Source organism: Oryctolagus cuniculus, chromosome 4, assembly GCF_964237555.1.
Source record: "Oryctolagus cuniculus chromosome 4, mOryCun1.1, whole genome shotgun sequence".
In the NCBI taxonomy this organism is placed as follows: domain Eukaryota; kingdom Metazoa; phylum Chordata; class Mammalia; order Lagomorpha; family Leporidae; genus Oryctolagus; species Oryctolagus cuniculus.
The window spans coordinates 130,091,958-130,116,263 of NC_091435.1; the positions used below are offsets into that span (position 1 = coordinate 130,091,958).

Sequence of the window (24,306 nt, forward strand, 5' to 3'; positions counted from 1 at the left end):
TTCACGAAAGTATATGACCATGAATTATCTACGGCCATGCATGCTAACCCTTAGTGAGAGAGCAATGAGGAAATACCAAAGTACTCCAAGGATAAAGACCCAGTAAGGGCAAGTAGAGCCCTGTGTGCCAGTTCCACACTGGGCAAACGGATGCTGACTAAATATCCTGAGGAGGCTGGCAGCCGCCCTCGCCAGGAGCCAGTCCTGAGCACAGGGAGATGGCTGACTCCCTCCTCTGCCTTCGGCTCCCACCCACAGGATTTCTACCGACCAGTCCTGCCACAGCCACCTGCTCCCTGTCCTAGTCCCCTCATCACACCAGGTCCTTCAATCTCCTTCAGTCCTCTGCAGCTACCTGCATGCCCAATCATGTATTCACAGGAGAGCACTGAGAATTCCCTGGCAAGAAAAATGCTTAATCTAGTACTGTTGCACACATACTTTGGGAGAAAGTTACAGCAAAAAAGTAAAATTAAACACATAAAATTATAATCATTACTGACACCATTAAAAATGAAATACAACTAGAAAGGAACAGACAAGCAGCACAGAGGGGGAGAGGGACATCTCAGGAGAATTGTGGAGAAAATACTTTAAATTTTTATTTCTTTTATTTTATTTGAAAAGCAGGGAGACTGGGGTGGTGGCTCAGGTAAGGGTGTTGGGGAAGATCTTCCATCCATGCTTTACTCCCTAAATGCCTGCAACAGCCAGGACTGTGCCAATCTGAAGCCAAGAAGTCTACAAGTGCCTCCCATGTCGACGGCAAGGACCCCAGGACTTGAGCCATCCTCTGCTGTTTCCCAGATGTGCACAGTAGGGAGCTGGATCAGAAGTAGGGGCAGGGCTAGAACTCAGGCACTCCATCCAATCTGCCAAATGGCACCTTAACCACTGTGCCAAATGCCTACCGGGGGGGGGGGGGCACTTTAAAATAGCTGATGGTTACATGAGGCAAAAAGATACCAGATCGGGAAATGAGGAGGGAGGCTTAAGGAGCTTGGCAGACTGGCCTGTCAGAGAAGTGGTTACTTGGTAACTTTTTTTTTTTTTTTTAATTTATTTGACAGAGTTACAGACAGTGAGAGAGAGTGAGAGTGAGAGTGAGAGTGAGAGTGAGAGAGACAGAGAGAAACGTCTTCCTTCCATTGGTTCACTCTCTAAATGGCCACTACAGCCAGCGCTGCGCCGATCCGAAGCCAGGAGCCAGGTGCTTCTTCCTGGTCTCCCATGTGGGTGCAGGAGCTCAAGCACTTGGGCTTCCTCCACTGACCTCCTGGGCCACAGCAGAGAGCTGGATTGGAAGAGGAGCAACCAAGACTAGAACCCCGGCACCCATATGGGATGCCGGCGCCGCAGGCGGAGGATTAACCAAGTGAGCCACGGCGCCGGCCCCATTTAGTAACTTGTTACCTGCCAAACTGATCAAGTCTGGTCCACCATATTTTTTTGTTTATTTATTTTTTTTAAGATTATCTGTTTGAAAGGCAGAATAGAGATTTTCTATCAGCTGGTTCACGCCCCAAATGGCTACGACGACCAGAACTGGGTTGATTCAAAGCCCAGCTTCTTCAAAGCCCAGCTTCTTCCAGGTATCCTATGTGGGAACAGGGGCCCAAGCACGAGAGACATTTCCACTGCTTTCCCAGGAACATGAGCAAGGAGTTGGATCAGAAGTAGAGCAGCCTGGACTGGAACTGGCAACTATCTGGGAAGCCGGCACCACAGGCAGCAGCTTAATCTGCTATACTACAGGTCCGGCCCCTCCCCGAGGTTTTTAAAGCCCACCTTTTTAAATCTCTGACTCCTCCATGCAGCAAAGAGCAGAGGTGGGGTGAGTGGAGAGGTGTCTTCCTGACTAGCATCCTAGAAAAAGATCTAGTAAGAAATTTATTCATCTAATTTTTAGAGTAGTTACTAGGCTGTTGTCAGTTCAGAGAAAACCCTAGTTTACCATAAAACTTTCCAATCCACCTGTTCTTTGAAAGTCAAAGTGAAATACTGGTCATATGCTTTTGGAGCTGATCAATTTCAGATGCCTTTGAAATCTTTGTCTTGACTCAGTCTAAATTAAATCGCTGGCTTTTTATTCTCCACTGAAGCCTCCCATCTGTTGTTTTTGAACAGCATCAAAGGCTTTAGATACCATGTTCTGACCCTTCATCTCTCAGAGAAGAAAACAGCCAGAGAGGGGTGGGGGTTTCTACCCAATTATAGGACATCTGCTGTTGGAGTTAAGATATCAAAGAAAAAAGACAAAGATCAGCTACATGGCTTCGGAGGCTGGGCCCAGAGGGGACTGTGCACTTTGGTGTGGTCACTTAGACAAAGAGCGGAGCCTCCACTCTCCAGGATCACACACTTATTTTTATCCCACCCCTCAGAGCCACTGGACACCAGGAATGATTTATGCAAAGCATACTTAAAATGTGCCAACTTCTGCAGTGTGAGAGAATTTGGCTAGAAGAGACTGACCTGTTGTTTCATGGGCTCTTCCCAGTGAGTCCACCCTAAGCTAAGATCCAATGTTGGCAGGTGAGCTCTCGGAAGAGTCCACCAAGGGAACCTTTCCCATCTGCTACAGAAATGCAGGGAATCCCTCTCTCAAGCAGCAGACACTTCAGCCAATGAGAGCCATGGAGTTGGGATAGTCTGCACAGGGCAGAGTCCCAGAGCTCTTGAAGCTTACATTTTAATGGGAAAACAATGTTCACATTTTTAGGCTCTATTTTATAGATATGAAGGGGGTTCTAATCTCATCAACAAACCAAACAGCATTTAAAGAAAACTCAAATTCCTAACCTAACCCTAGGGTCTGATAGCCTTGAGTGCACTGCTGACAAAAGCACAATGTGAAAGACAATCCTTGGTGTAAATCCTTAAACTGCCCTAGAAGTTGGGCCTTTGTGTTCAATGTTTTTTTTTTTTTTTTTAATAAAGATTTATTTTATTTATTTGAAAGAGTTAGAGAGACAGAGGTAGAGACAGAGAGAGGTCGGTCTTCCATCTACTCACTTCCCAAAATGGCCACAATGACTGGGCCTGGGCCAGACCGAAGCCAGGAGCCAGGAGCCTGTTCTGGGTCTCCCACGTGGGTGCAGGGGTCAAAGGACTTGGGCCATCCTCCACTGCTTTCCCAGGCACATTAGCAGGGAGCTGGATCACAAGTGGAGCAGCTGGGACTCAAACCAGCACCCATATGGGATGCTAGTGCCGCAGGCAGAGGCTTAATCTACTATGCGATGGTGCCAGTCCCAGAAATGTTCCCTCATTCCCTCTAACTGTACAACTGTGTTTCTGCACAACAATCTCACTTTGTCTCCCCAATGTAAATACTGCTGCAAGCACCACCGTTGTAGAAGTGAAAAGAGGAAGACAATGAACACAGTCTGAGATGAAAAAAACTAAGACCTAAAACCAGCTGCCCGAGTTGATGACATCTGTGAATACAGCAGCTGTCCTCGTAACCAGTGCCACTGAGGCAGCTGTGTTGCCAAAAACACAGCTTGCTTAGGTAGAAACCATCTTTAGTAAAGGGTCAAGCTCTCCCTTAAATATGTTACTTGAACTTCAAATGCACAATACACACTTACTGCCTAATCACGTGGTATTGTGGCAAGGTCACTGTTCTCAGAATGGGTCAGCTGAGTTCGGTACTGATTTTCCTTCATAAACCACAACCTTAGCACACACCAGTCATGTCCACATTCTCATGTTAGCTCAAGGAGGGTGAGAATGTTGAAATACTTGCAAAGCTACATGAGTGAAAGCATCCAGACCCAGGCCTGGCTGCTAAAGTGCCTCCAAAACACAGACTGCCTTAGCCGAGTGACATGGCCAAGTTTCTCAACCAACATCCGATGGATGGATAGATGTTAAGGATGGTCTAAACTTAAGACACAAACTACACAAGCCTTGGAAACAACAGTCTGCATCACTTGTTTCCATCTATACCCACCTCTGCCCCAGTTCAGAAAGGGTACATGACCTGGTCTCACTGGGCATGACCAGCCCTTGGGTATGCAGAGCCATCTTAACACCCTAACCCAAAACTCCAAAATCTAGAATGCTCCCAAATCCATGCGGACCAACACAGCATCCCAAGTGGAAAATTCCACATCTGATCTCATGTTAAGTGGTGGAGTCAAAGCACAGGCATGCCAGAAATACAGGACAAAATTACCCTCAGGCTGTGTGTGGAAAAAGTGTATGAAACAGAACTGAACAACTGAACTTCTTGTTTAGACCTGGGTCCAGTCCCCAAGAAGGCATATTACATACATGCAAATATTCCAAAGTCCAAAGAATTTCTGGTCCCAAGCATTTTGGATAAGGAGCACTCAGCCTGCAAGCACAAGTAGTATGCATTCTTCAATCAGGTTTCAAATCCTGACTCTACCTCTTATTCTGACACAGCCTCAGATAAGTCCCTTCCTGACTCTGCTTCATTTTTCTCACTGAGTTATCATGGAGACTAAATAAGTTAATGTATATAAATAGTCCAGAACAGCGAGTGGCATGAAATATGAATGCTGTCAGCACCAATATCATCTTCTTTCTCAGTAGCACAGTGAGGTGGTCTGATGACTCCCAAGAACAATGGAAGCAAAGAGAAACTCAAATTATCTACTGCTTGCTCTGTTTATACACTTGTAAAAAGAAGAGACTAAAAATACCTACCTAGAAGAATAAATAAGTTATCATAATGTGGTAGATAGCTGTCAAGAAATTATCATTAACATTCATACATTAAAAAGAATCAACAACATACACAAATGCAACAAGTTCACAGCCCAACAGATATCCCCCATCCTGCATGTCTATCAAACTTCCATCCACAGATTTTAATTAACCAGCATGTGAGTGTGGACTTAACATTTTACTTGGGACAAATTAGCACAAACTATTTTTCCTAGGAAACCCTTTCTGAAAAGATACACACTTAAAATAGAAGACATATTCTTAGGAAAATTAAGTGCTACATTAGGATATTAAAAATTGGAATTCAGAAAATGGAGAGTATGTAGAGTACTGAAGAAGCAGAATTAAGTCCAATTTTGAAAGAAAAGATACACATATATGGGAAAGATGGATGGATGAACAATCAATGGAAATGATACACTAAGTAGAGAAACAACTTCTATTAATATGTCTTGACCTGGAAACTCATGTTGTTTTATTTTTATCTTAAGTTGAGAGCTTGACACTATTTGGTATACTTTCCCTCTGATCCCTGATAACATTTATCTCTTGGTAGCTTCAAAATACAACACAAACCATCTCTTGTCCAGAAAGTCTCTCCTGTTTTGATTTCCTTTTCTTGGCTCTCACACAGCACACACTCCCTGCCACCCCTTCAGCTACCACACCATCTGCATGTCAGTTACAATCTGCTCTATGTTCAACTATGTTCATCTGTGTTGTGACTTTGATTTTTCCCCCACTTAAAGGTATAAAGTACACACATAAGATGAAAAAAAAAAAAAGAAATTAAATGTATAATTCAGTGAGGTGTGACACTATGCAATCACTACATCAATTAAGATTAAAAAAATTTATCAAAAAAGATTCACTGTCTCTCCTTCTCTAACTCTGCCTCTCAAATAAATAAATCTTAAAAAATTCTCTCGTGCTCCTTTCCACTCAGACACCTACAACTGTCTTTACAGCCTTCTTATGCCTCTATTAGAGCTGCCTTAAATGAAATCACACAGTGTGTGTTCCTTTGTCTCTAATGTCTTTGCTCTATGTTTTGAGGCTTATCCAAATTGTTGGCAGGTACCATTCCTCTGAGTCACTGAGGGATATTCTATTCTATGCAGATAGCACAATTTGTTTACCTATTTTAATCGGTTGATGAGTATTTGGGTTGCACCCAATTTGGGGCTGTTACAAATGAAGATGCTATGAACAGTCTAATAAAAGTCTTTTTATTGGGCATGTGCTTTCAGTTCCCTTGGGTAAACACCAAGGAGTGCAATGACTAGTTCAACATGATACGAAGTTACCAAACCGTTACACTCCAACCAGAGTATATTAAAGTAAGTTATCTCATTTTCTTGTCACTCTTAACAGTCAGGGTTCCATTACTTAATTTTTCTTTTTTTTTTTTTTTTTACCATTTTAATGGGTTTTGAGTACTATTTCATTGTGATTTAAATTGCATTTCCCAGTTGACTTATGACACTGAGCATCTTTTTATGTCTTTTGATCAAACATGTTCTTTCATGATTTTCTGCTCATTCTGGCCATTTTTTAAATTGAGTTCTCTGCCTTTTTATTGTTGTCTGAGAATTTTGTAATTAAATAGTCCTTTATCAGAGATATGAATTGAGAACATTCCCTCCCACCCATGGCTTCTTAATGACTAATGAAAACTGTCATTAGTCCTCTTCCGGTTAGTATACTTTGTATCCTAAGAAATCACTGCCTACCCAAGGTTGGGAAGATACTCCATGTTTTCCTTTCGAAGCTCTGTGGTTCGAGTCTCAAGTTTAGGTATGTGATACATGTATTAGTACTGCTTTGAATCCTCCATTTCATCAGGCAATAGGTCTCTGCAGAGGACAAGCGCATTAGAGCACTACTAGCTCATTTATAAATACCCCAAAGGTCAGGAGGATTGGCTTTTTAAGCTTGTTGAATGGCCTGTGCTCAGTCTCAGTAATATCCTAGATAGAAAACCTACTAATGGGAATGAAGTCATGAATAGGACCCAGTGGAGCAATCTGGAAGCATCCCTTTGAAACTGGTGTTATGGCCCTACCCTAGAACAAGCCTTTGAGCAGGACTGGAACAATCCAAAGGTTCTATTTCTCTCAAGCATTGAGAACAGAGAAAAGTTTGTAATTATTTTCTTCTTCCTTGAATATACATGACAATAATTACCATGTAATTAGCATAAGCTGAAGTATCTTTAATGAACTAGGCTCCAGCAAACAGCCAGTGATTCACTCCTTCAAACAGTCAGTTGAGAACTGACTTTAAGATGAGTAACAAATGTTTGAAAATATTACTCTCTGGGGACAAATTTTCTATAGCCTAAAACACTGACATTACTTTATAGGATTTAAATGACTTTTTAAAATGTTTGACTAATATTTTTTCTTGAAAATATGTCAACTCAAGGCATGAACAGAACTATTCCCGCTATTCAGATAAAGACAATTACTCACTGCAGAGCATGTAAAGCTATTTCCTTGAGATGTTGCTAATAAAGCACGAGACTCAGAGAAGCAAAAATACTCTTGTCCATTCTACAGCAGTTAGCAGAAATTAATGAATTAACTAGGATCGTACAGCACACACACAAAGAAATGAAAAGGCTGTTTTGACAGCTGCTTCCTTGATGTTACTGAGCCAAAACAATTCCTAGTTTAGCAAGGTTCATTTCTTATGACTTTGCCTTAGTACTTAAGTTTCTATCTGACCGTTGGGAAACTTCTGTAAGAAAAGTATTTCTATCTAAACAGGACCCAGGCATCCATTTGTAGGCAGCATGTTTGCCCAACACCCCTATTTTTTAACAATTACTCAGATTCCCAAACTTGCATTTAAGATATAATCAATGATTGCTTAAAATTTAGGGAAAGTGCTCTCTGCCTCTCTAACTCTGCCTTTCAAATAAATAAATAAATCTTAATTTAAAAAAAAAAAAAGGATTAGGGAGAGAGAAAATACCACATAAACCCGGCATTGTTTCTTTTAATATTTGGTTAAGCTATGCATGTAAAGTCCTTTGCTCATCAAGTATATCAAATACCACCATTTTCTTAATAGAATCCTATTATTTTTATGCCTTTCCAAATGTACAATGTACAATCCCTTCCATAGCTGAAAGTCAAAAGGAATAAAAGCAGCAAACAACTCCCAGTAAGGAATATTGTCTTAAGCCATTTATTGCATGAAGCGTTCTGTTAATGGTTCCAGTAACAATCAAAATATGCTTTTCATTTAAAGAATGTAAGAAACCCTCGCATGCAGGAAATGCATTCTAGGATGAGCTGCCAAGACAATATTAAATTAGGAAAAGTTCTCTTGTGTTTTACAGCATAAATGTAATTCAGCGACTTCACCTATAAAGTAAATCCAAACTTCCCCCACAAAAACTCATTTTAAATTACACTGAAGACACTCCATGACAGAATGGATTGACTTCAAGGGAGGAGGGACGCACTCAGACGCCCCCCTGGACATGAGAGCACACCCCTCTCTGACTAGGAGAAGGGCGCTTTCCCTTCACAAAACATCTGCCGCACTTTTCTGCTGTTGCCTTCATCTTTCGCATCCTCTTTGGGCAGCTGCCTTTGCATGCACGCTTTGCTTCTCCCTGTGCCCAGCGGCCAAGTCCCACAGCCTTTCTCCTCTGACTAGAGTTCCTTTCCACTGGTTTGTTCCTGTCACCCACACAGTTACTCCTGCCTACATCTACAAAAAGTCATCAAGGTGCTAAAGGATGATATTCAAGAAAAATAACACAGCAGCCTCCTATCTCAAATAGCTTCCACTAATACAGAAGTTAGAAATGCACCAAGAAAATACGGGTCATGCTATTATACAAAGGTTTTGTGTAAACATAATCTTAATCATGTCTAGAATCTAGGCCAGCTGTGTTTAATGTGAAGTTCATTCACTCAGCAACAAACTGTTTTTTACCTGCATAACACTAAGTATGAATCAAAAAGTTCCTTATGCTTAGAATTCTCAGATACATTCAATGATAGAGTTCAACTATTTCACAAATTTGTTCTCATTCTGACTTGGGTAAGTTTATGTCTTATTTTAATAGACATTTTCCATTGCCTCAGAAATTGAGGCCTTGAAAGGAAATCTAATTATTTAAAAGAAATCAGAGGAGCTTTCCCCAAATGCACTGTGCCAGAAGCAGCTATTAGCATAGTGTCTCCATAGTAACGTTGTGCCACAAACAGAAGCACTAAGGAGAAAGGAGGAACAGAAAGAGAGAAAGTGAGGAGGCACCAAAGCCAAGGGCACTGTGTGCGCTGCCAAGTAGAGCCCAGGCTCCAGAACTCCTGAAATGGAAAGCTCAAGGCAAGAGACAGTGACAGCCTCCCCGGATGAGAACTGGTCACCCAGAACCGCCCACCCTCGGCCTGTGCATGCCTCTTCCATTCTCAGGGCCACAGGATGATTCCCACGGTTCTCTGAAAGGGCAGAGAGACCCTTCTAACTCAGAGTGTTCCAGTATTTTGTTTGTCAGGAGGAACTGTGCTGCAAACAAACTCCTATCCATACGTCCCAGACAGAAATGCTCTCAGTGAGGCTCAAGATGGGGGCTGCTCAGGTCTCTCTGGAAACCCTGGAGGCTGCCCGGAGGCAGCCAAGAAACAGTTCAGAAACCACTGCTCCCCTTTCTCCTTCAGGAGAGGGATTTCCTTAAGGTGAGCTGGCTGGAGACCTCCCCCTCCCCCAGGGAAGAGCTGTGAATATGTACAGGCATACATGAACACATCATCATCACGGGTGTGAGGACATGGTGGGGCAGTCGGGGGTGTGTCAAGTGAACACGCAGGAAGGTGGGAAGGAAGAGGCAGATGATACAAGGTACAAAAATAAAAACCAGATGACCAGAGTGGATAGTGAGAGAGAGACAGAGAGAAAGGTCTTCCTTTGCCGTTGGTTCACCCTCCAATGGCCGCCACAGCTGGCACACTGTGCTGATCCGAAGGCAGGAGCCAGATACTTATCCTGGTCTCCCATGGGGTGCAGGGCCCAAGCATTTGGGCCATCCTCCACTGCCTTCCCGGGCCACAGCAGAGAGCTGGCCTGGAAGAGGGGCAACCGGGACAGAATCCAGCGCCCTGACCGGGACTAGAGCCTGGTGTGCCGGCGCTGCTAGGTGGAGGATTGGCCTATTGAGCCACGGCGCCGGCAAGCTCAGTAAGTTTTAATGAGTACTTCCGTGTGCCAGGTACTATTGGGTGCCGGCAACACAGCAGTGAACTGAGACCCCAGCACCCTCCAAATAACTCACTCAGCCTTAAAGAGTAGTTTGCACTCAGTGAAGAACTAGCTGGCAGGCTAGAGCCAAGGCACGTAGGGGAGTGCTCTGTAGATGGGGTAAACAGGAGAGATCACCATGAAGATAAAAGAGCAGCACAGAGGCTTGTAAAATAAGAGTAAGAAGAAGGAAGAACATGCTCAGAGGTTTCGGGATGGGCTTGATGTCTTTGAAGAACAGAAGTGACGAGAAGGCCAGTGTGGCTGCAAGAGAGGAGGCAAGACATAGGACACACCTTGCATCTGTGCCCATACACACACACACACACACACACACACACATAGAAGGACTGAGCAAGGGAGCAGCACAGGACCCACACACATATACACTGCGGGGGTCTGAGCAAAGGGGGCTGGCACAGGACCACTCCCCACCAGCACACACTGTGAGGAACTGGTGCTTTTTAACATACAGAGGAAGCTGCAATTTGAGGAGAAGCAACTTCAGGGGAAAAGTACCTGTCGGATGTAAATGAGAAAACTCGCCCCCTTGGGATGTGGTTATCTCAGGGATGTGTATTTTGCACAGTCACAAACCCACCAGTGTCCGAGTTTCTGAGGGACAGGCTGTGCAGGGTTTCCTATAAGCCCTCCTGGCGGTTTCCTCTTCCTGATCAGACAGGACAGCAGTCTGGTGACATGCCACTTTATGCTAAATAAGCACCACCTCTTCTTGATGCGCCACCAAAGAAGGATTTATGAGATAAGGGGATCTGTTACAACCTCACTACACCACCTGCAAATTTCCTAAGGGAGCAAGGTGGGATGGGGAAAGGGTGGGCAAGGACATAAGAACCCAAATGGCCGTTCACAAGACAATTGCTACGTCATCATTCTTTTCCTCAATGGGACAGTGTCCAGCTCCTCAAAGAAAGAGGTTATTAGAGCTTCAAAAACTGACATGGAAAAGTCCAAGGCAGACTGTTAACTGGGGGAAGCGTAAGTCACCCAACTCTGTGCCCATGCTTCTCTTTCTATATTCAATAATTACTAATGACACTGGCCATGCTTTAGCACTGCACTAATACCAACACTGCTTTCTGAGTATAATTCCATGGAATTCTTCCCACCGTCTTATGGGACACAGAGAACTCTTACCATTTAACAGTATTTTCCCCCAGAGTCTCATAGCTGGCAAGTAGGGAGGGAGTATTTGATCCCAGGAATTTCAACCCTGTAGCCTGCCTTCTTAACTTCCACATTAAACTAATCCCCTAAAAATGAGTTCTTAACTCACTGAATGTATTAAATCAAGTTACTCTTGGATTCTTTTTTTTCCAACTCACACTAAAGAAAAACTTAAAACTTCCTCTTAGTGTTCTGGGAAAAAAAATAATATTAAGGAAAATTAAATTTCCAAAACATGCAAAGCTCATGACATTTTGAAAAGCTGACATGACCCAAATGGGCATTAAATTCAAGATCAAAGTAGAAAGTGACTTTACAAACAAATGTTAGCCGAAGGCTCTGGGACTGGTAGTAATCCTGTCAGTCCTTGCTGTGGAAGCCAATTGTGAATGCCACATTTGTACATTTCCTTCTAGTTTCAGATGTTTGTAAATGTTCAGCACTGAGAATGTAATGTTACCAGTTTGACATGAAACAGATGCCCATAATTTTAAGGCCCCAACAGCAATTCACTGCAGTGTTTTCTCACCACCCAGAGGAGCAGCGGCAGGTACACATTTCAGATGGGGAATCGCAGCATCAACCTGCTTCAGCTCAAGTCCCTACCAGTTGTGAGACTTCATGCAGGAGGTGCCTCATGCCTCACTGTCCTTGTCATTTAACTGAGGGGACACTCACAGGGCCGACCTCTCAGGCTAGCCATCGAGTTTGAATGAGTTAATATAAACAAGAAATTGGGAACAGGATCTGACATAACATTCATATCTACAATTTAGTTAGCTTTTTATGCTATTATTTTCCTAGTGCATAACTAGGAGTAAGAAACTCTTCCAGTGTCAGTCATCACATAACATGTATCCTTCAGGTTACTATTTATAACAAAATAATTATTTTGTCAAGGATACAGTTGCCATTGACCGTTAGTTTCTTTTTCCTACATCTCTAGTTTCTACTTGTCTACATTGACCTTAGTAATCTTTTTTTTTAATCAAGGATTTTGGTGTTGATAGCAAGACAGAACACCCATTTACTGGTTCATTCCCCAAATGCCCACAGCGGTCCCCCAGTCAGGGACCAAAGCTGAGAGCTGAGAACTCAAATCATGTCTCCCACATGGCTGGCAGGGTCCCAATCACTTGACTATCACTGCTGGCTCCCAAGAGCTACATTAACAGGATGCTGGGGTTAGGATAAGTTAAGTAAGACTCAGGAGTCTTCATTGGTAAGCCAAAAGCACAACCCAAAAAATCAAGTTTTACAAAATAAAGTAGGTGCAGTTGCCAAATTCCCTTCACGGTGGCTGGCCTGGGGACTCCAAAAGGCCCTACGATGGCATATCTGTAGCTGGGCAAGCAGGTCCTCACTGCTGCCATGCTAAGAGGCACCACACCTGCAATCACCATTAAATTTGGAAGATACTCAGGATGCAAACTCTCCACCCAAAAAGTTTAGACCAAAGCACTGTCTAGGGCTATTCAAGCCACAGGGACAAATAAAAGCCAAATTCTCAAAACAGTACAATCATGGATATAGCATAGGACTAATAATTTTAGTAAGGTACATTGTAAAAAACAAACAAAAAAAATGCTTAGTTTACTTAATCAGAGGTTCAAGAACCCCCTGCTATTGTATAAAATGTCTGTACATTTTTCTAGTTTTCTTTGTTTTTAAAGATCTGTTTATTTATTTGAAAGAGTTACACGGAAAGAGGGGAGAGGCAAAGAGAGAGGTCTTCCATCTGATGGTTCACTCCCCAACTGGCCGCAACGGCCGGAGCTGCACCGACCCAAAGCCAGGAGCCAGGAGCTTCTTCCAGGTCTCCCGTGTGGCACAGGGGCCCAAGGACTTGGGCCATCCTCCACTGCTTTCCCAGGCCATAGCAGAGAGCTGGATCAAAAGAGCAGCAGCCAGGACTAGAACCAGCACCCATATGGGATGCCAGTGCTTCAGACCAGGGTGTTAACCTGCTGCGCCACAGCACCAGCCCCTAGTTTTCTGACTTTCATCAAATTCTCCAAGTTTGTCACAATCCAAGGCTATAATGCTACAGGTTTGACAGTCATTCCTACATGTGTGTCCCAGGCCCCAACCCCAGAATTTGAAATTGAACCCTCTCACAGGCTCTGCAATTCAATAAATGCTACCCTAGACTACCACTTTAATTCAAGTCAGCAAATAAATTCCTTATATCCAACTAGATTAAAAACTAGTTTTGCTGTTACTATAAAATAGTAGCTGTCACACTACCATGCTCAGCCTTCTAATGTCCCTGCAGCCATAAACCTAAAACACCTCCATAATCTCTCTTTTACACAGGTATGTTCAAATGACAGTAGGGAAGAGTATATCAGAGTTGGGCACATTCCACTCACCTCTTATTGCAGAATGAAATGTATAAATAAAATACAGCTCTGAAGGTCAAGTTGCCTCCCCCCCAAATTAAATCCCCTGTCACTCAGTCATTAAACACATAGGAACCACCAGGCCCTGCTTGACATGTACACAGATTAGATGAGGCCAGGCACACTCACAACCTCAAAGAACTCAGCCTAGGGAGATAGAAACTGGAAAGTCAGCATAATAATGGACATGACACCCTCCGGATGAAGATAAATGTTGACTCTATTGTAAATGGCATTCTGAATAAGAAAAGTGATTATAATCACTGGTAAGAATAAGGAGGTTATTAATTTTTTTTAAGACAAGGCATCAGTAGTTACACACCTCAAAAAACTGAGCATCAGGAGCAAAGTTGGCCAGTACTGAGCTGTGCTTATGCAGTGTCATTAACAACTGACTTTCAGGGATGCCACTGGAGCTGGGTGAAATGTGAAAGGAGAGGGCAACATGAGTCCGTACCAGGTTCTGGCGATGTCAGCCGGCCACGGGGCGCTCACACAGTTTCCTTAGGGTACAAAAGGTGATGGGGCAGCTCCTTTCCTCAATTTTTTTTTTATTTGACAGAGTTAGACAGTGAGAGAGAGAGAGAGAGAGAGAGAGAGAGAGAGAGAGAGAAAGGTCTTCATTCCATTGGTTCACCCCTCAAATGGCTGCTACGGCCGGCGATGCACCGATCCGAAGCCAGGAGCCAGGTGCTTCCTCCTGGTCTCCCATGAGGGTGCAGGAACCCAAGCACTTGGGCCATCCTCCATTGCCCTCCCAGGCCACAGCAGAGAGCTGGACTGGAAGAGGAGCAACTGGGACTAGAACCCGGCGCCCATATGGGATGCCAGCACCGCAGAGGATTAACCTAGTGAGCCACGGCGCCGGCCCCCTCCTTTCCTCACTTTTAAACACTGATCCCACTAATGCGAGCCGCCCTCATTCCTCATAGGACTGACATACACACAGGCTGAAGTCCCCACCAGTGATCTCCCCGGCCCCATCCATCAGAACACTAAGGACCACTGTGTCCCCAGTGGCGAGCTCAACACTGTGGTTGACAGAAACAGAGGGAGGAGACCAGAGCCCCGCCTCCCGATTAGAAGGCTTACAAATCCCATGTTTATATCACATAACAAAAATATTTATCACATAACAAAGGGGGAGTTCATTCCAAATAATGCAGTATTCAAATTCAGGGCTTTCAGAAAGGAGAAAACCAGATGGACTAGCACAGTTGGTGGCAATGTCACTGAAGGATTGAGTTAAAACAGAATAAACAGAGCAGGGAAAGAATGCACCAAGGCAACTGAATGTAGGGACTCTCTCAACTTTTGTTTGGAAATAGGATGAGCTCCTTTAAGTGGCTGATGAGAGAATCCTCCAAAAAACTAACAGGGTGTATTTTTCCATACTCCTAGTAGATGTTCAATAAATAGGATCAGAGGATACACCAAACCCATGTCACAGTCACCTTCACATTTACTACAAAGAGGGCTAATAGTGAGTCTCTTCTGAGCTCATTTAAGTCCTGGGATTTCAAGAGATTTTTTTTTTTTTAACTTGCTATTTACTTACTTGAAAGAGAAAGAGAAAGAAAGAGAATATCTTCCATCCAGTGGTTCACTCTTCAAACAGCCACAATGGTCAGGGCTGGGTCAGACCAAAGCCAGGAGTCTAGAACTCCATCTGAGTCTCTGCCACATGGGTGGCAGGGGCCCAAGTACATGAACCATTACTGCTGCCTTTCAGGGACATTAGCAGGAAGCTGGTGCAGAAGTGGAGTAGCCAGGACACAAATCAGCACTCCAAGATGGGACGCAGGTGTTCCGGGCACTGGATTAACCCATGGCCCTACAACGCCCATCCCTCAAGAAATTTTGAGTACTAAGAAATTGTACCCAGAGTCTGCCCATTTTAGGGTGAACACATGCCTTGGTTTGCCCAGGACAGACCAAGTTCACTCATAATCAATGTCTCTTTGCACCTGTAGACATGTCCTGATTTGAATAATAAATCATAAGGGCACCCTAACTGATCTGTGTTGGTCATGCCACTGGAGAATGAAATTTCATCAAAAAGCAAGAGGCTGTACTATTTCTGCAAGAAATCCAGGCACCGTACTCAGAGAATCTCAAACACAGCCCTGTTCTCTGAGAATGTGTGCTCAAGCCTTACAGCAGGAACCAATCAAATGCAATTGAAAGGAGTTAATGTATGCAGAAGCACGATCTTAGGTGACGCTTTGGGCTCAGGGATTAAGACAGGTTTATCTCTTCAAGTATTGAAGTATGTCAATTGCCAAATGCTTTTAAAAATTATTTTGGTAAATAAATGTATTTGATGTACTATTGACAATAAATATATATGCATATGTATGTGACATGCACACACATATAGAGAAATAAGCCATTTCATAAAATAAATTTAACCTTGAAACATACACAGTCTTTCAACTTTCTATGGTAGCAAATTACTGTCATCCAGAAAAAAGTAAAAATTTTGATTCGCAACATTAGCTAACTCCACGGGGCTCTCCAGCCCACATGTGTTCCTGCACATTGGCTAACTGGATATGACCTAATGCTCTTTCTATACAAACATGCCAGGCCCATCTCAGAAATGCCCCATGCACATAACCAGTAAATCACAATTCCAGCTAAACCATAAAAGGGAGGAGGAGGAGAAGGGCCCAATGCAAGACTCAGGGAAGAGTTACTAGATGTTCAGATTCCTTTGGGGCTGTCTCACTCGTAAATATACCAGCCCACAAAGACACACAGCCAGGAAGTAACTCATCCTGATCTGGGGAGGGGCGAGAAGTATGGGGGCTAGAGGAAAATCCCTACCTCCTGCTCCCACAACAGACGCAAAACGATCCAGGAGGCTTCCAAAGCCAGAAGTGAAACCAGCCTTGAATTCATTGGCTACATCATGGATGCTTCACGTATTCAAATATATCCAATCCGCAACGTTCTCATTTTCACCTATCATCCCCTTGTCTACTTCTAAATATGAATTCATTGGTTTTGAATTACTAATGCATCTATGAGGCCCTGATGGTGACTTGTGGGACAGTCTTATTCTGGAACAATGGCTTTGCAGAAACATACAGATTGCAAACTGTATTCCTTAGTCATTTGGGATCACTGACATACCATAGGGGCAACAGGGAAGAGATTGCAGTGGTAAGCCTCCTCTTCACTACAGCCCCATTTTCATTCAAAGGTACACTTTCAACTATTTTATCCACTTAGGTTGTACTTAACATTTTTTAAAATTTATTTATTTGAAAGGTGGAGTTACAGACAAGGAGAGGCAGAGTAAGAGATCGATCTTCCATCCGCTTGTTCACTCCCCAAATAGCTACAACAGCCAGGGCTAGGCCAAGCTGAAGCCAGGAGCCAGGAGCTTCATCCCCCGTCTCCCACATGGGTGCAAAGGCCCAAGCAGTTCAGCCATCTTCTGCTGCTTTCCCAGGTACATTAGCAAGGAGCTGGGTCAGAAGTGGAGCAACCAGGACTCAAACCAGTGTCCATATGGGAATCCCCACTGTTGCCCTGTTAATGCCTTACAGCACCAAAAGAACCCACAGGTTAGAATGGTATGAACACTGGGTCTGCACCCCCACTAACCAGGATCATCAAAAATAAATAAAGCTGCATGCTCGAAAAACTGAACCTCTTGAGGCCAAAAGAAATGTATTCCAATTTCATCTCTACACAAAAGGCCTGCAGGAAGATAGAGGGGAAACACGAGAAAAGAAGCAACAAAGCTTACTGATCATTTAAATGCCTTAGCTAAGGACAGAATATGAGAAACTGGGGATATAAGAATTTGTGTGATTCTAATCTATGCCAAATGGTCCCCACAAAACATTTGAAGGAAATCAAAACACGGGCCAGGGAGCCAGCGTTGTGGCGCAGCAGGTTAACACCCTGGCCTGAAGCACCAGCATCCCATATGGGCGCCGGTTCCAGACCCGGCTGTTCCACTTCTGATCCAGCTCTCTGCTATGGCCTGGGAAAGCAGTAGGAGATGACCCAAGTCCTTGGGCCCCTGCATCCATGTGGGAGACCTGGAAGAAGCTCCTGGCTCCTGGGTTCAGATCGGCGCAGCTCTGGCCATCGTGACCATTTGGGGAATGAACCATCGGATGGAAGACCTCTCTCCCTCTCCCCTCTCTGTGTAACTCTGCCTTTCAATTAAATAAATAAATCTTTAAAAAAGAAAAAATATGGGCCAGAGGAAAATTGTTAAATACTATATATATATATTTTAAAGATTTATTCATTTATCTAAACAAGTTACAGAGGGAGGGAGGGAGAGAGAGATCTTCCATTCGCTGGTTCACTGCCCAGATGGCTGTAAAAACTATTACTGGTCCAGGCCAAAGCCAGGAGCTTCTACTGTCTCCTTCACAGGTAAGAGAGACACAGGCACTTGGGCCATCCCCTGCTGCTCTTCTCAGGCCATTAGTAGAGAGCTGGATCTGAAGTGGAGCAGCTGGGACACAAACCTGAACCAATGTGGGCTTCCAGCTTTTCAGACAGTGGCTTTACCCACTACACCGCAACACCAGCCCCTAAATACTATGTTGAAACAATATTCCCAAGCCATGTTTTATACAAGCAGTCAATGCCTTTTAGAAATGGCAAGAAGCCCCCACAACGTAAATTCTTCTGGTTTCCTTCTTGGTTCTCCAAGAAAACACTCCTGGTGACTGTGCTAGGCACTGACAATGATACTTCTCACATTCAGGCATAGCTATTATCATTACTCTGGCATAGATCATCCTAAGGATGAGGCTGCTCAGGCACAGAGAGGTTAAGCAATGTGCCCGGGCTCACACAGCTATCTATCCCGGAGACCCTGCTGTTAACCATATAAACATACTGCCTCTCACATCCCAGGACCAGGGGTCAACAAATGTTCCAACTAGCTTAAAGGATTTATATGCTGTGGTAGGACCCTGTCAATATTTAGACTACTAGCAACCTGCCAATAAGCCATAGAGTAAATGAAGGTAAAACTGACATTGAAGAATAAGTGATACGGGAAAGAATCTACATAAAGATGCCTTCCAGGCAAGGTCACTTAGAATCCCATTGTAGGTAACAGAATGAAAACCGCTACAATCTCTCACATCATTTCCCTTTTACAGCCACATTGTTTCCTGTATCTCAGAAGCAGCTGCACCATGTCCTACAGTTTTGTTTTTGTTTTTTGTTTTTTCCTTAACCTTGGTGCCTGTAATGCAGGGTTAAGCCTTAGAATTCCCAGCCAACTACCTACACTTCTTACGTGGACTTGATAAGTCATGTTTGATTTGGCAAATGGCAAGAGATAATTTAGCAAATTCAAACATCCTCTTCTCACATTGACCCATTTAAAAAAAAAAAAAAAAAAACTTGTAATTTCCCATAGAAAAACAGAACAGATTAAAACACTAGTCAGCTGAACTAACCAGATATTAACAAAATGCTCTGTTCTTTTAAGATTTTATTTCTGCTTGCCTTTATTATTATTTTCTGTCTCCTAAACCTTAAAAAAAAGAGAGAGAGACCACTAAATAATTCATTAGCCTAATAAGCTTTCATTTTTCCTGTGAGACAGCAACACGATGTGATTTCTGGCAACCGTGAGGCACTTCAGGACCACACACTCTGCATTCCCCCAAGAAATGGCTGGGATTGGCCATGGGGGGGGGGGGGGGGGGGGAGCGCGAGAGCAGTGTGATGGGAGAAACAAACAGGAGACACTGAGAAATGCTCCATCACCTGCACCCCATGCTCCAAGGCTTGCATTCACCAAACTACGGCATGGGAGAGCTTGTCCCTCCTGACAATGCGCCTTCAATTTGGAAATCATTTCCCTGGGCTATGCATGGCTGTGTGGTCTGAGAGAGCTTTCCCATAACCATGGTGACGGAGCCCAAGACCTACTCTAGTTAGGATACTTCCAAAACAATCAACACCTACTCAAACCGCAAAGCACAACAGGATTTCTACCATAGATCTAAGCAATAATATGATTTCAAAAACAGTTGTAAAGCAACAATTAGCCTAATATCATTTACAGCCCATCTACTTGGTCACTACAATAAGAAAACACCCATTACTTTATTTACGCTCCAGCAACTTCCTGAAAAATTATCATTTTCTATATGAGCGGGAGGAGGAGACAGGGGAGGAGGTGGCAGAGAAAGAAGAGGAAAGAGCAAGCAAGCGAAGAGTGCAAGAGAGAGAATAAGCTCCCATGGCTAGGTTCACTCCCCCAAATGCATGCAGCAGCCAGGGCTGGGCCAGGGTCAGAGTCAAAAGCCAGACATGTGATCGCGGTCTCCTATATGGGTGGCAGGAACCCAGCTGTTTGGGCCATCAGAGAGGCCTCCCAGGGTGAACGTCATCAGGAAGCTAGCATCAGAAGCCAAAGCTGGGAAATGAACCCAGGCACCCTAATTCAGGGCACGGGTGCCTTATTGCAGCCAGGCTAAATGTCCACTGCCATTTAAACAGTCCTACAAATTTTGAGGAGGTAGTTTGTACTACAACCTGGTGTTTTTGGTGGTGGTGGTGGTTTTTTTTTTTTTTTTTTTTTTTTTTTTTTTTGATGAAGAAACAGAGATTTAGGAGATTTTATGACTAGACCAAGCTCCCGTAGCTCACAAGAGGCAGGGCTGGCTTTTGTACATACACTTAACTCTATGGACCCTTGTTGTGTACATTCGCTGCAAGGAATCCCAGATTAGTCCGATCCTAACTTTGGCTCCATTCTAGAGCACACAGATCACTGGAATTTTTTTCTTCCCTTTCTCCTGAATGATTCTCTAGCCAAAGATGGTCAAAGGTTGCATCTCAGTGGGCTCGCGGTGATAAGACTGCCTGAGAACCGTGGGAGAGGACACAGGCTGCAGAAGGGGCTGTGCTCAGCCGCTCGTGTCTGCAGGAAGCACAGGCGGCAGCAGAGGATGCAGAGCCACTGTGGTAGGGCTTTACAGCCACACACCCTTGATGCCAGACAATAGCCAACCGCCAGGCGCTTGCTCTCTGCTCCGCCGGATGCTCCTTACCCAGCTGCTCCCTAGCCCCTATCTTTTGAAAAATGCAAAAAATCTACAGTGGATATTTAGATCACAGTATGCATCACGCGGGAAGGATGCCAATTCATGTAAACCCCAAAGAGGCATTTTCACCCATGAATGAAAACCACTGCCTTCACCCCACATTCCCTCAGTTAGTTACTTGGCTGTTAGCTCTTTTCTCCGGTTGCTTATTCTTACAGGAAAATGGTCCCCCAGCCGTCTTATCAGTTCCACCAGCGGAACTGCAGCCCGTTGACTTGCGGCTCAGAAGCTGCTATCTTCTAACGCCTTGTCGAAATGCTTAAATGAATATGACCAAGGTCCTTGCTTAACAAGTAGAACATAGAACTTCTTAAGAGAGTCATAAAGCAAACTATCAGTTGAGATGCCCGAGTCGGGCACTGAGAGCCCGATTCCAGCTGCCTGCTAAGACACACCCTGGGCAGCAGTGAGGGATCTAACTGGGCTTCTGACACATACGGTAGATCCGGATGGAGTCCCCAGCTCCAGCCCTGGCCTCAGCTCTGCCAGAGCCCCTGGTCACTGTGGGCATTTTAGGAGCCAGTTGGTAGATACGGGCTCCTTTCTCTCTCTCAATTTTTTAAATAATAAAGAAAAAAAAGTCAAGAGATCCTACTGAAAGCTTAGAAATTCCAGATAACTAGAAAAATGGGAGATGAGAACCTAAAAATGGAGCATAGGAAATGAGTATAGACTATTTTTTAATTCTAAGTTTTATAAAATTATTGGATTTCCTAATGTACCTAAATGCATGACTTTGATTAAAATTTTAAATCAGTTCATTTAAATTACCAACAAAAACAAAATCAAAAAAAGAATCCAATTAAGAAGGAAGTATAACAAATATCAAAATTTCTTGGGTTAGGGGAAAAATAAAAATTGTGGAGGTTCTCATTGATAAAATACAATCATATTTCTCGTATTTCATCTTCATGCGTTATGGAGGTGCAGTCTTAGGAACAGAAGTGCCCACAGATTGCTAAGCAGATGTTGTTCTAAGCCCGGTAAGCTGACCTGAAAGTAGGGGTGACAGCAGCTGCACAAAACTCACCTGCTGCATACCCACCCCACCCCCAACAGCCAAGTAACTGCATGGAATAAATCTACAGCAGCATTAGTGAAAGGCCCACCTTTTCCCAAAACCGGGAGAAACAGCCATTATCATCAATGACACAGTACAAAGTCAGAGGAGTGGCTTGCTCAGAATTCAAATCAAGCACTTCAGGAGACCAGAGAGGGAGAAACCACTCACTCACTCTCAGTGGGAAGACAAGCTCTCATAAAAGCTGCAGACTGAGTGGGTTTTCAGGGATGCAGAGTTCAACAAGTGAGGACACAAGAGAGGACCCACTTCAGGCTATTTCTAGAATTCTCCATTTTATATTTCAGATCATGGTCAACCTTGGTAGCTAAATCCAGGAAAAGTCCAACCACGGATAAGGGGAACTACTATACTCCCCCAAAATAAAAGTGTAATCCTGTACAAATACTTCTACACCCATGTTCACAGCAGCAGTATTCTCAATGGGCAAAAGGTGGAAATAACCCACGTGACCATGGAGAGAGAGATTATTTGAATAGCATGTGAGGTATATATACAACAGAGTACTATTAGGTCTGAAAAAGGAATGAAATTCTGACACATGACATAATGTGAATGAACCTTGAAGATATTCTGCTAAGGGAAATAAGCCAGACACGAAAGGACAAATATGAGGGGCAGACATTCAGCATGGCAGTGAGGATGTCATTTGAGACACCCACATCCCATATCACAAGTGGCTATGTCTGAGTCCCAGCCCCGCTCCCGATTCCTGCTCATGTGTGCCTTGGGAGGCAGCAGGTGATGGCTAAAACATGTCAGTCTCCATCACCTACATGGGAGACACAGACTGAGCTCCAGGCTCATGCCTTTGGCCTGCCCAGCCCTAGCTGCTGCAGGCGTCTGGAAGTGAACCAGCAGATGGAGTATACTCACCCATACACACTCAACTACACGCTCTCTGCCTTGCAAACAAACAAAAACACTTTTTACAAGGCAGATATGATTCTACTTACAGAAAATACCTAGGGTAGTCAAATTTACAGAGCAAGTAAATGAAATGGTGGTCTCCAAGTTTAGAGGAAGAAGGGGCTATTATTTAATACATCCCCATGATCAGCTTAGCAAGATATGGAAGTGATGGTTGCACAGCAATGTGAATGTAATTAATGCCCCTGAACAAAGCATTTAAAATTGGCAAAAGCAGTCAGTGTTATGTTACATTCATGTTGCCAGACATAAAAGAAAACACTGCTGGCCCGCGCCGTGGCTCAACAGGCTAATCCTCCGCCTAGCGGCGCCAGCACACCAGGTTCTAGTCCCGGTCAGGGCGCCGGATTCTGTCCCGGTTGCCCCTCTTCCAGGCCAGCTCTCTGCTGTGGCCCGGGAAGGAAGTGGAGGATGGCCCAAGTGCTTGGGCCCTGCACCCCATGGGAGACCAGGATAAGTATCTGGCTCCTGCCTTCGGATCAGCACAGTGTGCCAGCCGTGGCGGCCATTGGAGGGTGAACCAACGGCAAAGAAAGACCTTTCTCTCTGTCTCTCTCTCTCTCACTGTCCACTCTGTCTGTCAAAAAAAAGAAAGAAAACACTGCTTTAAAAACATGGAATATATGCTATGACATATATTTGTACGAGCAATGCAGAGTTCTCTGGGCAGTTGCAGGAAGTGTTGAAAGAATAGGAAAGCTTGCAGACTAAAAGGAGAAGGAAAGGCAGCAAACACAAACCATTTTTCAACAAGGGTAGATAAGGAGATGGAGGTAAACTTTGGACAGTTGCTTAATAGAGGGGACCTGTGGTTAAAGAAGAGCTCTATTTTGTTGGATAATAATACTAACAATGACAGATAATAAGCATGCTTCTCTAAAACAGAGGGGAAGAAATGGTTACACAAGTCAACAGATGGTACAGGCTCAGAACTGGATGAATTCAAAGTGGACAGAGATTCAAGCTCTGCTTTTGGAGACACATACCAAGGCTGTGTTAATGCAGGGCACTAGTGGAGAAAAGAAACCCCAAGAGCAGTTTGTTAAAGAAATATTCGGAAACTGGAGTCAAGTCGTGCAGAAGGAAACAGGTTTTCTAAAACCAGGCTGAGGTCAAGTGGGTAAACTGAGGAAAGGTCAGAGACCCAAAAGTACCAACTCAAGGCCGGGAGCGTGTCAGGACCAAAGCTGGAGAGGACGAGGCACTTCCAGGCTACAAAGCCACACTTCAGCTGCCGTGCGCAAGTGAATCACCACGCAGAGGCGCTCTGGGTCCTTTCACCACCTCTTCTCCTCGGACACTCTCCTTGCCCTGTGCTGAGCAACACCCCCAGCTTAACATCAACTTGCACAGCCTTCCTGCCGGGGTACTGAGAGGCACAGGTGCAAATATAATTTACCCCAAGTGTTTTCAGTTTTCCAACAAGTTTCAAGGGTTTAATTGAAGCCATGTGAATCACAACTTGCAAATATTTTCCAATAAAACATAGGAGCTATTATTACAACAGCTTCACAGGAAAAGGTCACAACCAGGCATGGGAAAGATCTATCCTCCGCTAGCTGTAGCAAGCTCGCTCGCTCCCTCACTCCCTTGCCCTCTCTCGCTCGCTCTCTACCTGGTTTCACACTATTTACTGTTT

At 44.1% G+C, this 24,306-nt stretch overlaps 2 protein-coding genes across 15 annotated transcripts in view; one reads left to right on the forward strand and one right to left on the reverse strand.

The window, feature by feature from the left end:
- Window positions 1-24,306, reverse strand: part of MED12L (mediator complex subunit 12L) — a 355,610-nt gene that overhangs the window by 166,053 nt on the left and 165,251 nt on the right. The gene's annotated exons all lie outside the window — the stretch shown is intronic.
- The window catches only part of P2RY14 (purinergic receptor P2Y14), a 55,125-nt gene that overhangs the window by 1,393 nt on the left and 29,426 nt on the right, over window positions 1-24,306 (forward strand). For 2 of the 7 annotated variants that reach the window (XM_008266336.4, XM_051859068.2), the window contains exon 2: window positions 5,952-6,041. The exons of 2 other annotated variants lie outside the window; for them this stretch is intronic. The gene's annotated coding sequence lies outside the window, so the exon portion shown is untranslated. Of the gene's footprint in view, window positions 1-5,933; window positions 6,042-9,316; window positions 9,402-24,306 lie in introns of those variants that run through there. 3 more of the 7 variants (XM_051859069.2, XM_051859067.2, XM_051859066.2) reach the window with 2 other exon arrangements.